This window comes from Rattus norvegicus, chromosome 8 (assembly GCF_021556685.1).
Source record: "Rattus norvegicus strain SHRSP/BbbUtx chromosome 8, alternate assembly SHRSP_T2T, whole genome shotgun sequence".
Lineage (NCBI taxonomy): Eukaryota > Metazoa > Chordata > Mammalia > Rodentia > Muridae > Rattus > Rattus norvegicus.
In genome coordinates this window covers 77,110,904-77,128,486 of record NC_141541.1, presented here as the reverse complement: position 1 = coordinate 77,128,486, position 17,583 = coordinate 77,110,904, and the positions used below count along the sequence as shown (strand labels likewise).

The 17,583-nt window shown below is 44.2% G+C and overlaps 1 protein-coding gene across 2 annotated transcripts in view; it reads right to left on the bottom strand.

Annotated features, from left to right (window-relative positions):
• Rora (RAR-related orphan receptor A) overlaps positions 1–17,583 on the bottom strand; it is a 733,322-nt gene that overhangs the window by 640,522 nt on the left and 75,217 nt on the right.

Sequence of the window (17,583 nt, the reverse complement as noted above, 5' to 3'; positions counted from 1 at the left end):
GTTTCAGACTTCATACACAGAGACTCAGCTGCTGCCGGCTGGCCAGCGTGAGCCCCAGGGAAAGAGGACCTCCCAGAAAAGGCTCAGTGTGCATCTCCTGCCTGCTTTAAGGGTGATCTCTGGAAATCCTTTGATGAGGTGTGTGAGGTTTTGTACTTCAAGAAATCCATATTCAAACTGCCATTAGCAGGGTACTTCCCAAGCATGAAAAACTATGTCCATGCAGAATATATGGAGGGGCTTGCTATGCATAGCCTTGGCTATATTTCCCAGTACCCTGGGGTCACCAAGATGCTGTACAATGAAATGCTTTGGTTGGTGGAAGAATTCTGACCACCTACATACACAGACACAGACACACACAGACACACACACACACACACACACACACACACACACAAATAAATAAATAAATGTTCAGCTAATACTGGGCTTAACAAAGTTGAAGGTCTAGGCTTTGTTGTTTAATATTTATTATTATTTTATGTATCTGAGTACACTATCACTGTTTTCAGACACACCAGAAGAAGGTATTGGATCCCACTGCAGATGGTTGTGAGCCACCATGTGTTTGGCTGGGATTTGAACTCAGGACCTCTGGAAGAGCAGCCAGTGCTCTTAACCACTGAGCCACCTCTCCAGGCCCTAAGCATTCTATTTAAACTGTTAGGATTTACCTTTAAAATGGCAACAAGCACCAAGAAACCACAAGTGTCAGACTCTATCTTAAAAAAAAAATCTAGAATTCAAATCCAAAAACTAAATAAATAAATCACAAGAAAAAAAAATTAAAAATGTTCCCCCAGAAACTTGGTTTGCCCCGAAATTCTAGTTCCACCTTTCAAATTTTCTTTAAAACAATATAACATAACTAAAGGGGCCGGAGAGATGGCTCAGCAGCTAAGAGCACTGGCTGCTCTTACGCAGGACCTAGATTCAATTCCCTGCACCCACAATAGGTAGCTTAGAGTAACTCCAGTACCAGAGGACCTGATGCCTTCTTCTGGCTTCTGAGGATACCAGGTGTGCATGTGGTGCCCAGACACGCATGCAGGCAAAACACCCATAGACATAAAACATTCAAGTTTTAAAATATAGCTAAGGAAACTGGGGCTAGGAAGAATGCTACCTTATCGGAAGCTCTTCCCATTCCAGAATGTTCTGCTGGGGGTTGGAGGCCACTGCTTGGCACTTCTCAGACTTCATTTGCACGTTCTCAGTTGTTTGCTATAAATGTAACCACAGGCGTGCATGTACATTCACGGAACACTGGGTGTACAATGCCAGATGGAGGCGGGGGTTTTATCTCTATCTTTTTTAATATTTTTGTTGTTTTTTAGAATCATACGGTAACCATACCACCTCTTCTCTCCTCTCCTCCCTCCAACCTCCTCCATGTATGCACCCCACTCAAGTTCACGCAGTTGCTTTTAACGTGTCATCTGTAACTCCAGCCTCGGGCCCTCCAAGGACACCAGGCCCATGTGTGGTAGGTAGGCAGACATACATGCAGACACAACATGCATACATATAAAACAGTTTGGGGGATAGAAAAAAAATCCCCCAAAGACGTCAACTGTCTCAACATAGCAATGTATTCCCTCACGCTCCCAAATGCAGAGACCAAGGAAGGAAAGTTAGGCCTGGTATTCCTTGCTTTATTCTTAGGCAAAAAGCTGAACACAGAACAGAACACCCTTAGCAACACCAGTCACCCTAATACCTTTGGGCACAGAGGTGTTTAAAGTAGGCTAAAGAATCATGCTGCTTGCTACTTACCACACTAATGTGTGAGGTAGTTGTGTATAATTAATAACTTTCCCCTGGAAAATTCAACTCATCCTTAAAGATCCAGTTTAGAGTACAACAGTAGGCCTGGGGAGGTGGAGAAGTAAGGAGGCAGGTAAAATACTTGCCCCGTAAGGATGAAGAGTTCAAATCCCCAGAACCCATGTAAACCAGACATGGTATCCTGCTTCTGCAATCCCAACACATCTGCAGGGATCTGAAGTTCAAGGAGTTTAAGGCTAGCCCGAGCTACGTGAGACCCAATCTCAAAACCTAGAGGAGAGGTGTGGGGTTTAGGTAGGGATAACATGCGAGCTTAGGTCTTCGCACGGACCAGCCAGTGCAGAAACTCGGAACAGCAAGTTCCCCGCTCTAGCATCCCAGCTCAGCCCTCTGCAAGCCTGGGCTGCAGCACTGGTAAACTGGGGGCAGGGGAGAGAATGAAGAGTCTGCTGTATATTCATATTTCAGGGATATTTTTAGTCTTGTGTTTTTGACGTGTGAGCTGCCAGCACAAAATACACCAAACACCTTCCTAACTCCCTCAAACCAAATAAATAAATGAAAAGAGAGGCTGCCGAAACCCTTGACAAGCGGCTTGTCAAGAAAAGCTGTTTTTCACACAAGAAACCTCTTTCAGAACCCTAAATCCCACCGCACTCTGTTCTATTTGCGGCATCCTTATCGGTTAGTGTCGTAACTGGGAAGTGTAAATTGGACCCCCCCCCCAAAAAAAGAATCCATTTTATTTTTAAAGCCAAAATATGATCAAGGAGTTGCCTGCTTTCCAGAACACTGCGTTCACATTTGAGAGCAGTGGTTATGACTATTACAAAAGGAGCAATCTCTTGGCTCTTGGCATTAATCTACTCGTAATGGGTTAGTAGAATAGGGTGACGTTTTCTACCAGTGGGAGGAGTCAATATTTTTAGTGATTGCTTGAGTGTGGAACAGAGAACTCAGAATCTGGAGGCAAGAATGTATCAGAATGACCGAGGGCTGAGGCAGTTTGAAGCCCATACACAGGTTATTACGGAATTGATTGTCCTGTTGTAGACTGAAACAGATTTATTGAGGACTGAGGCAGAGAGAACCAGAAAGAGGAAGAGAATCTAAAAATCAGTGGAACAATTGAATCCATTCTCACTATCCTGCATAAGAAAGAAGTGGAGAGGATGCAGATGCATTGATGCAGATGCATTTTACTGTTATTAACTTTTATTTTATGTGTATAGATGTTCTGCCTGAATGTAAGACTATGAGCTATATTAATTCAGTGCCCACAGAGTCATAGATGGTTGTGAACCACCACACTGATGCTGCGAATTGAACCTGGGTCCAATGATAGAACAGCCAGTGCTCCTAACCACTGAGCCATCTCTCTAGCCCCAGAAAGTTGTATTTAAAAAAAAATTTAGATGAAAAGTACCAAGAAAGACTTTGGAAAAAAAGCCAACGTCTCTAGGAATGTAAGATGGCCAGGGCCGAACCACTGAACTGAAAACAGGGTCTCCAATGGAGGAGTTAGAGAAAGGGCTGAGGGAGCGGAAGGGGTTTGCAACCCCATAGAAAGATCAATATCAACCAATCAGACTCCCCAGAGTTCCCAGGGACTAAACCACCATCCCAAGAGAACACAGGAACAGACCTATGACTCCATCCACATATGTAGCAGAGGATGGCCCTTTCGGGCATCAATGGGAGGAGAGGCCCTTGGTCCTGTCAAGGCTCAATGCCCCAGTGTAGGGGAATGTCAGGGTGAGGAAGTGGGAGGGAGTGGGTGGGTGGGTGAGGGAGCACCCTCATAGAAGTGTGTGTGTGTGGGGGGGTAAATAGCAGGTTTCTGGAGGGGAAATCAGGAAAAGGGATAAGATTTAAAATGTAAATTAAAAGATGAAATTAAAAAAAAAAGATTGCAGGGCTGAATTAAAAGGTGCCATAGCTTGACTACATAAGGATCAGACTGACCCGACTGAGAGTGGCCAGAGTTAGAGACGTACTCTTCCAGGCACCCAAAGTTCCCATGAGGCCACCTGGTAGATCATTACCACAGCTTCAGGTGTTCAGTCTCCTCAGGGGACCCTATGAGCACAAGGAGCCATAGACAGGTAGCCTCACTTGGCCTTTCATTGAACCAACACTTCTTTGGCAATGAAGTGTCTCTTCAGCAGGCCCGGATAAGGAAGGAGCATGCTAACACCTTCAAGGTTGAGTGGCAAGGAAAACCAAGAGGCCAACCGCAGCAATGGCTTCCAAGCCAAGATGAAGGGAGCCGGAAATGGACTAAGACAGCATTTAGCTGTATTTTGTCAGAGAAGCACTGTGTGAATACTGCCAAGGTGCACACATTCCACACCACGCAGACATGTGTTTCACAATCCCTACACTATATAGACATGTGTTTCATGCTCCACGCCTCATAGACATGTGTTTCATGATTCACACCATATAGACAACCTATAAAGTTTTGTGGGATTTTTTTTGTTTGTATTTGTTTGCTGTGGTTGCCACCTTAGGTATCTCCAAGTCTTTGTCTCTGGTTCCCCAGAGTGTTTCGGCTGGGTCCCACGATCCCTGCATCCTCTTAGCAGCTTGCACAGTGTCTCGGCAATTCTGACATCCCTCAACTGCTCCAGAATACAATTCTTGCCCCTTCTCTTCCCTTTGCAGCCCGAGTGTGACAGATTCAATCTTGACAGTTATTACCTATAACTCATTAAATATTTTCCTCTACAATCACGTAGGGAAGCTTGGAATGTACACCAGCCATCAGCCGCTTCGTGCCGATGCAGTGCACTACTTGAGTATGCGTTTAAGGAAGAGTGCATGCAAGTCTAAGGCATTTTTTTCCCCAAAACAGCCAAGTCTCCGATTTCAAACTTGATAAAAATAACTCGAGAAAGAAAATTCAGATCAATCAATCTAACTTACAACCTAATGATGTAGAAATATTAACTCAAAACCAGTAGAGAAAAATTTCATAAGCGCAACAATAAATGAACATCTCACAAACAAACGGGGATAGCTGTAGGGAGGGCTGGACCCAGGATAGGAATAGTCCTTTCATGGTTATTCTCTCAATAAGCCAATAAAGGAGAAAGACTCCTTTATCACTTGAAATACATTTGATAAAAATAAGCAAGCCAAGGATCTGGAGAGATGGTTCAGCAGTTAGGGGTGGTAGCCGCTCATCAAGAGGACCCAGGTTCAATTCCCAGTATTCGCATGGCAGCCCACAACCTTCTGTGACTTCAGTTCCAGGGGCTTCAACATCTTCTTCTGGCATCCATGGCGCTAGGCATTCTCATGGTGCACAGCTATGCATGCAGACAGAACATTTACAACAAAATAAAGAATTTAGAAAGTTAGCTGTGAGTAACTCAGTATATATATTCATTCTTAAGGGCACAAGCATGGGCTCAGTCAGGAACTGTCTATCTTGCAAACATGAGGACCTGCATTCTGAGTTTGATTCCAAACTTTTTTTCAAGCTGTAATCTTAGCACTGGAGACATAGAGGCAGTTGTATGTCTGAGTTCTCTGGTCAGCCAGCCTAACCAACTCAGCAAGTTCCCGGCAGGTTGTACCCTGTCTGAGGAAACAAGGTGGATGTCTAATGAGGCATGATGCCTGAGGGGTGTCCTCTTGCCTCTACACAGATGTACACACAGGTGCACATGCACCCACATAATACACAACCATGCTTAAGGCTCCCACATCTGGCATGAGGGCTCATACCAGTACCAATAATTTCCCACTTTCCAGTTTAAAATAACTCAAAGTGTGTGTGTGTGTGTGTGTATGTGTGTGTGTATGTGTGTGTGTGTGTGTGTGTATGTGTGTGTGTGTGTGTGTGACTAAAGCACCAGAGACAATCCACTAAAAATGAGTAGAAATATTATAACAAAAGTAAGTTCTGGGTTACAGAACTGTCATATAAATGCAAATTAAATATGCAGAAGAAAGACACTATGAACAAGAGCAAAAGGGCATAAATTCTCAAGAAACGAATTAAAGAAACACACAATTCACACACACATATACACACAACCATCAAAATATTTCAGAGATACACAAAATATGGCAAATTAATGGGAAGCCATTGGATTGGCAGAATCCTCATGAAAATGTCATTTCCTCCCACACTACTCGACACATCTAACGTGATCCCAATAAAAATGCCAACATTGATGCTTTGAAATGTGCAAAACTCGATTCTAAAAGGCACACGAAAAATTAACTTGTGAGAGCAGCCAGGAAAATTCTGAAGTATGGTGTTATTAGCCACACTGGGCATTAGAACATACTATAAAGCTAAGGTAATTAGAATAGTTTGTTACCAGAGAAACAGTCAGGAGGAAAAATGGAGTCAAAAACCTCTAAGAAATAGATGTAATGCATATAGAAATATATTATGTAATCGAGTGGACATTTCAGATGAGGTAGAAAGATAAATTATCTAATAAATATGTTGGTACTCTCAGCCAGTTATGGGGTATGTGTGGATAACGCCAGTATCAGCCTCCTGTCTCACATCAGGATAAATCCCTGCAGCCTCAAAAATTAAGAGTAAAAAGAGTTAAGAAAACAAAAGAGAAGATTTGGGAAGGGGACGCCAAATAATAACATAAGCACACCACACGGAAGGCTCTGCTGAGGTAAGAGATCAAATACGGATGGCACCAAATCAAAGGATGATATATGAGGAAAAGTTTCAAAGATTCAAAGGGTATGAGTACTAACAAGGAAGTGAGAAGCAGAGCTTTAATCTGCTAGAAAGAGATGGTGGGCAGAAGAAAAACGAGTGGCTGAATAATGCACAAATCCACGCCCAGCTTCATTCCCGATAAAATGCCAGCTCCATTTGTTCCATTGGATAAGAAAAAAAAATGGCTGCCAGCACATAGCTGCCACCCATGCTGACGAAGGTGGTGGCAATGGGAAATGCTAGACTGTTACAGGTCGGTTTGGCACTGCCTCCCATGCTGAAAACCCATATATCCCCTGACCTGGCATTTCCACTTCTAGGAATCAGCCCTTAGGTAAATTCACACATGTATCCAAAATAGGCGATTGAGCCATTAATGGCGGCTACCTTGAAAGCCGCGAAGTGGAAGGCAGGCAGGGCACGCACGCTTCAATATGTGTGTTTTCACGTCACACTGAATTGGTTTTTTTTTTTTTTTGCTTACTTCCTTTTCATAGCTCAAAAAAGATATTACAGATTATTCAGCAAAACATCTAAAACAAAACATCACCTCTACAGAAAAAGCCAGTGAACATTTTGCTCATCTGCTGAAGGCTTTGGGGAGCAGCCTGACCATTGCTCCTTGGTACAGATTGAACTCAGCTTACGTAATAGAAAACTACATTTGTACTTAATTTAAAGATATACAAAATTTGTCGACAAAAAATAAAAAGCACATGTGGATAAACGAAGGGACTTTGATCGTGGATTATGGGATAATGGGGACTTGGAGTGAATTTGTAAACACCTGCTACCCAATGAGAACAGTCAAAGCCTCCAAAACATTGGAACAGAGCAAATGGCAGAAATCTTCTAGAAACTATCATTTAAAAGCTTTATTTATTACTTTTAATTAAGAATATATGTATAGATCTATATGTTGGTCTGTGAGTGTAACCACATGGTTCCCTGGAACCTTAGAGTCCAGAAGCCTTAGATCCCCGAAGCTGGAGTTATAGGTGGTTTTGAGTTGCCTGAAAGGTGCTGGGAGCTGAACCCCAGTCCTCTGGGGAAAAAACAAAACAGTATGCATTCCTAACTGCTGAGCCATCGCTCCAGCTCTAGAAACCATCAGAACAAGAAGGAAAGACTGGCTGGTTTAACTGTATGTGTGTGTCTCTGCACATGCATCTTTATGTATGTATATACTTATGTCTAGTTCTATTGTGTGCATAATTATGTGTCTATATCTGTGTGTGCATGTGTGTGTGTTGTTTGGATATGTAAAAGTATGTTAACATGTGTATATGGGTATGTGTGTTTCTTATGTGTATGTATGTGCATGCATGCCTGTATGTGTGTATGTATGTGGCATTTGTATGTCTGTATAGAAATTGTGCATTCATTTGTATCTGTGTATGTATTCATGTGCTCATTAACGTATCTCTGTGTGCATGTACATATACATATATGTATGTCTATATGTTCCTACGTGTACTCATGTGTATCTATTCATGCATGTATAGACATGTGTATATGGCTGTGCATGTATTCATGTGTATATATGTATATGTGTGTCTGTGCATATGTCGTGAATCTGTGTATCTGTGTATGTACATACATATGTCTGTGTATGCATACATGTGTTGATATATATGTGTACATGGGTGGGTCCCTGTTGAGGATCTTTCACCTGCACAGCCTTGCTGTGATCCAGACTAAAATGCTATCTGTCACTGTTATGCTGATGGTGCTAATTATTTTGCCCAGACCCTTCAATAGGACAAGAAGGAAAGACTGGCTGGTTTAACTGTGTGTGTGTGTTTCCCACTACTGATGATCTGCTGTCTTCCCTATGAAGGATCTACATCAGTCTCTGCAAGTTCACAAGTGCGCCCTCCACCCAACCGTCTAATTAATCGTTGCAGCTCTAAACCTCTGAGAGGAGCAACGTAATCTAAACGCACCTCCCTCCCTCCTATGCACACACCACAGGGCAACTTTCCGGAGTCTCCAGAAAACGGATGTGGCTCGGCAACAGTTAAAGATGGATTTCTCGTGCCTCTTGCGCATTTACATAATTGATTCGCTGGATAATGCACTCTGCTTCCTTATTTAATAAACATGTTAATGATTTCAGACAATTACTCAAAACTGCCTACAAGTGTCTGCCTAAGAAAAGCAACAAAAAATAATTAAAATGAAAATACACACCAAAAGGCACATCCTTCATATCACATTACACCAGATATTAAGTCAATATGTCACCCTGTCACCAGTCACTTGCTACCTGCTGTTATACATTTATTCAAATTCTAATGTATTAGCTGAGGCTGAGACATTGGTGAGACACCCAAGCGGGTAAGCATGCAGTGAGGGAATAAACCTGGCACTCTGACGGGGTACAGGCAATGAAATAGCGCAGCGAAGGAGGGGGTGATGATAAAACACAGGCCAGAAACAGAAGGTTGGTGCTGATGCCTTTCCAAAGCAGAGCCTCCTCAGTCTACTCCTGGTAGAGGGCAGTCACGGGGAACTAAACAGATTCCATTTCCTCTGCCACCCCTCAGTGCTTGGAGCACCATGCAGGTCATCCCAACAGGCCTACTGCTTGTAGATGCCTTGCCTGGTCTTTACTCCTCTAGGACATTCATCTGAGTCAGTCAAAAAGCCATGGCTTGAGTTGTACAAAAAGCTCTGAACATTTCTGCTCCCAAGAGGGCAGTGAGTGAATACCAGTGACCACAAGGTGCTGGGTGGCATGATTCCAGTCATCTGTGGAGCCTGGCCAGGCCTACCCAAGCTTCCTGCTCTTGATGGAAGGTTCTTCCAGCTCCTGACAGAAGCTAAGCTGTTTGAACTCAGTGGGTTCAAGTCATCCTCTTGGCCTCCAGGAAGAAGGGCTGCCTGTCAGATACGACGAGATACTGCAGGACCATGGAAGTTACCAGCCTTTGCTAGAAGTTAGCTGATTTTGGCTCATCCCACGCTGGACCTACACCACTAGAAGACAACCAGGGGTAAAGGGGGAAAAATGGGAATCTCTGAGAAGAAAGTAGGCTTTCCATAGGAGATCTACTGGCAAGGGCACAGGGAGATGAGTGAGAAACTGAGGCGGTTCTTTGCCTACTCTCCTTTTTCATTTCAAAGTCCAAGCGTTTCGGGTAGAGGTCACCCATGATATCAGCTCATAATAATGTAGGTCAATTGGTGTGTGTGTGTGTGTGTGTGTGTGTGTGTGTGTGTATGAGAGACACACAGAGAGACAGAGACAAAGAGACACACAGAGAAGCAAAGAGAATAAGTGAGAAAGCATGCACTCTTTAGGCTTTTGTCTTTTCTTTCACTATATTAACCCAACTTGTTCAGAGCCTTGGTCCCACATGGAGGAAATCGGAAGAAACAAGCCCAGTTAATTCAAAAACCATCCAAAGAAGCAGGCACTTAACTAGGAGGCTACAGAGCTGACAGGCAACTTAAAATGACAGGTGGCAAAGAGTCCTACCTCAGCTTTGCACATGGTGGATATTGGGTTTCAGGTGCCTAAGGTATCTTTAAACGGGGGTGTTCAGAGGTCAGCACTGAGCTCTTGGCTTAAAGTTTTGTTTTCCCACATATCAAATGACCTACTAGGCTACAGAAGCAGCAAATGGCCATGCTGTCACCGGCCCAGTGTGAGAAAGCTTCTTCCTAGTGTTCTGAAACACACCCAAGGCATGAAGCACAGATTCACTCATATCAAACATTAACAAAAGAAGTTAGGGAGATGGCTCAGTGGGTGAAAGTGCTCAGTGTACAAGCTTGAGTACCTGAGTTCAAATCCTCAGAACCCCCATAAAAAAGCAGGAATCTTGACAAACGCCCCTGACACCAGTGCTGAGTGATAAAGAAACAGCAGGATCCCCGAGGCTTGACTGCTGGCCAGGCTATTCAAATTGGTGAGTCTAGGCTCAGTGAGAGGCCCTATCTCAAATACAAGGAGCAGACCAAGGAAGACACGAAGCATAGACTTCTGACTTCCACGCACTTGTACATTCAGACACACACACACACACACACACACACACACACACACACACACACACACTTTTTAAAAAAATAGATAAACCAATTTAATTTGCCCCTTGCTTCTACAAGGAAGAATAACATAAACAGGGCAGGGTGGGAATACTTGATGTTAATAGCGCTCCTGCAAGGTCATGGCCAATCCCTTCTGGTCAAGAAGAGAAGCAGATAACACTCTCACCAATTCTTCAGTGTTTTTAAGAGGCCCTTTACACAGCAGCTCTGAAGCTAATTTAAAATAATAATGGGATCTGTGACCTGACAATTCCAAGAGGAAAGGAGGCTTAAATGATCTCTTATATGGATAAAAATCTACTCAGGTGACTTATTTCATGTGACCTGTTTTGAAAGGCAGGGGCCCACTGTCTTCCCATGGAGCAAGTGACCGAGAGCAACTTCATGCATAGAGAAGCCCATGCCAGGGCTCACCTCACTCCCTCCATGCTGGGGCTTCATGCATAGAGAAGCCCATGCCAGGGCTCACCTCACTCCCTCCATGCTGGGGCTCCACGGACAACTTGATCTATATAGCCCTTGATGTTTCTAACAACTAGCAAAAGTTGTCTCTGAGTTCCCCCACTGGAGTGTGAATTCAGCAGTAAGCGTACCTCAGGGATTAGGGCCTTGATCTGGTCACCTAGGTCACCTGACATTCCCATTCTGTCTCCTACAGAAGAGATGGCTGCACCTCCAGCTTCCCCATGAAGTTCAACAATCTCTGGCCGACCATGACAGTCCCTGAGACAAAGAACTATGGGGCCTGTGAGAGGGGTTCTTGTTATGCAACTGTGTGTGCTTAGCAAACCCACCAACGGCCCTCCTTCTCCATGGCAACCATATCCCTAAGCCCAGACTCCCAAGACCTTCTCCATTCCCAGAGATAACCTCACCAGACAAGTTTCTCATCAAAAGAGCCCCATCACTACTACCAGACAAGAAGCTAAGCCCATGGCTAGCATGCCTTTCTCTCTAAATCATTTCCTTTTTATTCATCCATTGCCTTTCCTATTGGATCCCCAGAAAGGAACTTGCAGGAAAGGACAGGCTTGCCATTAATCAGCATGGAAAAAAAGAGCAAGCAGCTGCACTGAGTTCATGATGATGGATATAATGGTGGAGGTTCCATGGGGGGTGCCAGCCAGGAGCTTCCAGGCAGCCACAACAAAAGGGAAAGCACTGGTGAAGGATGGCTACCTGTGACCTATCAGTGTCAGAAATGACAAAGAACAAGATGCCCCCATGGAGAGACACTTTACAGCAGTTTGCCAAGGGCTGGATTGAGAAGGCCACATCCCTGGATGAGAATGCCGCCTTGTCTTTCGTACTCGCTACACTACACGGTGTCATGGAATCTTTACTTCCTCCATTGTCTAAAAACAGGACCTGGAGTGGGAGTTCAGCATTCTGGTGAGACGCCAAACTCTGAGCCCTACACATAACTAACCAGAGAAATGGCCTTCTCTCCCTATGAAAGATAAAATAAAAAGGCTGATAAGAACCAAGGGCAGCTCTTCCCATCTAATTTGTTGACTTTGGAAAAGTGTCTTTCTCTCTCTCTCTCTCTCTCTCTCTCTCTCTCTCTCTCTCTCTCTCTCTCTCTCACACACACACACACACACACACACACACACACACACACTCACACACACTCACACACACAGGCTAGGGAGAGGGATCAGTTGGTAAAGTGCTTGCCACATAATCACAAGGACCTGAGTTTGACCCCGGGACCCCCATAAGAATCCTGGTGTGGTGGGGCACATGTGTAACCCAATGCTGGAGAAGCAGAGAAAGAGGGGTCCCTGAGGCTCACTGGCCGGCAAGCTTAGCCTGTTTTGAAAGTCCCAGGCCACATGAAACACCCTGTTTCAAAATACAAAGTAGATGACTCCTGAGGGAAAACACCTGAGTAAAACCTATGGCCTTCACACTCACATATGCACATACATCTGAACACACAGGCACATAAAGAGACACAAAAATATCCTACATAGTGAAAACCTTTATATAGGAAGAGCCAGGGCTAACATTCTCCTGAAACTTGACTCTTAATTTTGTATTACTTGGACTTAGCTCCTGAAAGCCTCACACAACCCAAGTTCAGCTCTATGCAGCAGCAAACTCACATTTGATGACGGCCAGCCCGCCATGTTTCTTAGAAGCAAAGTAAAACTATGAGGAAGTCACATGGGAAGTACTGGCTGGCCCGACCTAAGTGGTCTTTTCTAACCTTACAAGGCTCTACATTCATTGCCTTTTTCAGAAAGGGGACATGTAATCTAAAAGGAATTATCCTAGAGCCATCGTCGGCACACAGACGAACATGAGCGAATAATGTGTGCATACAAACAAGAGTGTCTCATCAATTCAGTTCCCATTCCATGACCTCCTTCACCCCTCCCCACGCTAACACAATTACTTTAACAGCCTCCGTTTAAACCCAAAGCCAAGAGAAAGCATTCCTAATGAAACACAATTTCAAATTAGAGTCAAATCTGTCTCCTAGACCAAAATACACAAAAAAAGGCTCTTGCTTATATTTTTAAACTTCATGTGACTTATTTAAAGATTCAAGGTTTTCACTGAAAGGAGGCAGAGATGACTAAACTTCCATTTAGGCTAAACAGTAACTCAGGCAGAATTTGGGCTCATTTGGGTTCTTTTTAATCCTCTTCGCTGCTGCTTATGGAAACTAACATGACCCAGAGAGCCATATCTCCCTTTGAATGCCTGTGTAAGGTCAATGGAGTGGCAAAATATTGCTTTTAGTAAAAGTGTCACTTCTCTACCTGTAAGTTGACACCTGTAATTATCCCCATCACTCCAACTACCCTCTGTTGCTTTCCTTTTTGTTGCATTAAGTTAAACGGAGGTCTGCTTATTGGTGGAGGTTTTACTCTTTGAAGAGGCAAAGACTTGATTTCCTGAGCAATAGAACACAAAGGACAGGATGGCAGTTAAGTAGAGTAAATGCTGTTACTCCTTAGCCATTACCTGGGTATACCCTTGTGTCTATTTTTAATTTTTAATGTGTGTGTCTGCATGTGCTTGCACATACCCTCTTACCTGTATGTGTACCACATGAGTGCAGTGCTCACAGAGGCCAGAAGAGGGTGCCAGATCCTTTGGAACTGGAGTTACAAATGGTTATGAAATGACATGTGTGCGCTGGGAACTGAACCGAGGTCCTCTGCAAGAGCAGCAAGTGCTCTTAACCACTGAGCCATCTGTCCAGCCCACATCCTTTTACTTTAATCCCAGGTGTGGTCTATGGTTTCTTTATAATACATGAAGATAGTTGATGTGATTTGACAACACACACCAAAACCTTTTTTGCATTCTGTGAAATCATCTAATTCTGATAGGATGATGATACCAAACTCCAAGCTGGAGACAGTGCACAGTAGGCCAGGCAGAAGCAGGCCAACAACCCTGAAGTCCCTGCTCTTTACTGAATGCTTAACCTCTGGATACCCAGGTAAGTGCCCTGCATTGGGTAGGCAAGCACTCGCTGGGCTCAGTGAGTAGTGAGCCTTCCCTTTTGTTCTGAGTGTCTTTTCCCTTTCGTTGGGGGAGTATGTCCCTTGAACATAGCTCTTTGTCATTATCTGCTTATGCTATCTGAACATCAAATGATGCTTCATAGGCAAAGAGAAGCGCTGAAATGCATCCCCAGATCAAAATACACTGAGGCATCCAATCATAAGACATCTCTTCACTACAGACCCACATAACCTACAGTATCTACAGAAATACGTGTACTAATCCTAGCTAGAGACTGGTGACACTTTGAGTTTCAGTGTCCCTTTTCTGGACACCATCATACTCACCCACTGAAACAGAAGCTGCAGAGATGTGAAGTCATGGGCTTGGAGAGAGCGCTAGCTCAGTGCTTAAAAAGTAGTAATCCATCAATCACTAGGATCAGAATTCAGACCCCCAGTACCCATGTAACAAGCCAGGCATTCAGGCATTCCTACATTTGGTAGCTAGCTACTGGGAGGGAGAGACAGTATTACTGGGGCTTGCTGGGATGGGTGGGGAGGGAGAGAGAGAGAGAGAGAGAGAGAGAGAGAGAGAGAGAGAGAGAGAGAGAGAATGAATTACTGGGGCTTGCTGGGAGGGGTTGGGGGGAGAGTACCTCCATAGGAGAGGTGAAGAGTGAAACTTGATGATAATACATGATGCCCTCTTCTGTCTTTAATGATGTTTGCACAGCTTCACAAACCTACACATGTGCACACAGACTTGCAAAGATACACACACACACACACACACACACACACACACACACCTCATACATACATACATACATACATACATACTCTTTCAAAAGACCCGAAGTCTAACATCCACTTTCGTGATGAAATGTATCAGGCATTTATTTCAAATCCATCAATTATTTATTAAATGCCCACTGCATGCAGAGTGATGTTAATGAGAGACCAAAATATTGAAGCCAACATGGGTTCTGGATGCTGCCCCCTAGTGGTCGGCTCACTGCCAACACATGGCTATGACAGCATCAGAGCCATCCATCAACAGAACTGGTGAAAACTCCGGGCTATTTCACTCACCATAGCTCTCAGCAGCTTCTCTCCTCTCTAATTATGAAAAATGAAAAGAAAAGAAATCGAGGCCTTCCATCCTCCTCCCCCACCACCCCTTTCCAAATACCCTGAAGGAAAAGGATGAACAAGGAATAAAAAGTAACAGAATATTACGTTATATTAAGACATATTTATGACAAGATTTCTTTCCTCCTGAAATTAACATGTAAACCTCACATTCTCTTACAGCTCCCAAGCAACTAAATCAGAGAAAGTGCTGACTCACTGGCCAGCTCTAAGTGACAGAAAGTGCTCAGGAGACAGTGGCAATCAGTCCCAAAGGGTGAAAAACAAAACAATTGTCCTATTATGCCCCATTCATTCATCAGCCAGTCAGTCAGCTAACAAGCATTCCTTTCAGCCTCCTGTGTTCTGAGTAGCACAGTCTAGGCGCTGAGGTGATCAGTAGACACACAGCAATCACCTCCTTGTTTATTGACCTCATGTATGTAGAAATGTCAGCCAAGGAAACAGTTTATCCAGCATAGGTATTTACTAGATAAATATTTCATACCAGGTTCTAAGTTCAGCTAGAAGACTGACTTAAGATCCAAGAACTTACAGGTACCTTAGCGTGTCATGGCATAGTGACAGATGAGGGATGCGGGGTGTCCCCCGGGTTCTAGAAGAAGATACATGAATATGCCAGCCAGCCCAAGGGAAGGAAGATGTCCTGACAAAGAATGATATCAGAGAAGGAGACACAAGAATACAGAGGACTGAAACCACTCCCTCCCCTGGGAGGCCTGGATCTCAGGATGCGACTCCTGATGGAGGATTCCAGAAGGGTAGGCAGGTACTTCCAGAAGCTGGGTCTCAATGCCATGTCCAGGAGTTTTCCATCACCCAGGCCATGTGGTGAGGAGCCCATTTCTTACTCAAATATGTTTATACTGTGGTTTATCCTCCAATGATTTCTTTTAAAAATCTTTTATGCATACATGATGCGTGTTCGTGTATGTGAACATGAGCAAACACACACCACAGTCTCTTTGTAGAGGTCAGCAGATGGTCTCAAGCATTGGTTCACTTCTCACCTATTTTGGGGACCAGCTCTTCCATTGCTCACCCCCGAGTATGTCCAAGTTATCTGGCTCATGAACTCCATGGGATTCTCCCATCTCTGCCTCCCATCCTGCTGAAGGGCATGAGGGTTATGGATGTAACCTACCATGTAGGGCTTTACCTATGCCCTAGGAATCTGACTCAGGTCCCCATACTTGCAAGGCAAATGTTTTACCTGAGAGCCATGTCTCAAGCCCATCCTTCAGTTTCCGATCTCCCTCAGCCTCCAGATGAGCGAGATGAACTCTGATAATCACCACAGAAAAGGAGACGTGGTTGCAACTGGCACAGGCTGGATGGACCCAACACACCCAGAGAGACAGCAGTTTCTTCTTCACGGCTCCTCATCCAGAGAGCTCGCCCACCAGCGGGGTCAAAGAGACTTAGTGGGCCTGTCAGCTGATAGTGGACTTTATTACCTTGTTGAGTATCTCAATCTCCAGTTAGTAATTACAGGGCACCAGCTCAAAGGTTTGGCTTCAGAATTTTCATTACTTGATTTGCACATGGAAATGGGTGCGATGTACTTTATGACGTTTCTTCCAGCCCTTCAGTTTCATGACTTTCCTCTATAGCGACATGTAGGAGTATGACTTTGGGCACTCTGGACTGTAGGCTCTCTCTGCAGTTCTTCAGCATCCCCTCAGAAGCACAGTATTATGCAAAGGGAGTTAAGGACAAGGAGACCCAGTCTAGAGCAGGGCATAGCCATTATCACTCAGGCTTAATGGCACTTACTGATCTGTTCCCAGGAAACAGATTTTCTAAGACCAACCCACTTCTTAGTCACTTAGACTCCTTGCCTGCAGAGAGCTCATATGACCCAGTGGCATGAAGCAAGTATTTCTGGTTGACTGATGGATCTCAAATCTTTATGTCCCCCAGACACCACATATTCCTCAGAAACACCCTCACTTCCTAATTCCATGATATTATTAACTTGCCCCCTCCTTTCTCTTGGCCAAACCCAACTTTCAAAACATTCACAGCTCATTCCAAAGCTCTCCTCCACAAGACATCATTCTGGAGTCCTTGGTAATTTTCCTTTTAATGCATTCTCTTTAGGTTACATAAAGGGAGATGGGAGAAAGGCTGACACAAGCAACGGCTCACCAGGCAAGCTGATTCAATACTGATGAACCAAGCCTGTTCCAGACCTCCCATCAGTTGCTCTTCTTCAAAGCAGCTCCCACTGATTCTCAGATCCATACATATTTTGGGACCCAGGTTTCTAAGGTGAGAACTCAATGGCCAAGACACCATGAGCCACAGCACCTCAATACCAACCAAGATTTTGAGCAACAAGGCTGGGGAGAATCTTTGCAGCAGAAAGCAATATTTCTAAGTGATAATAGGTGGCTCATCATT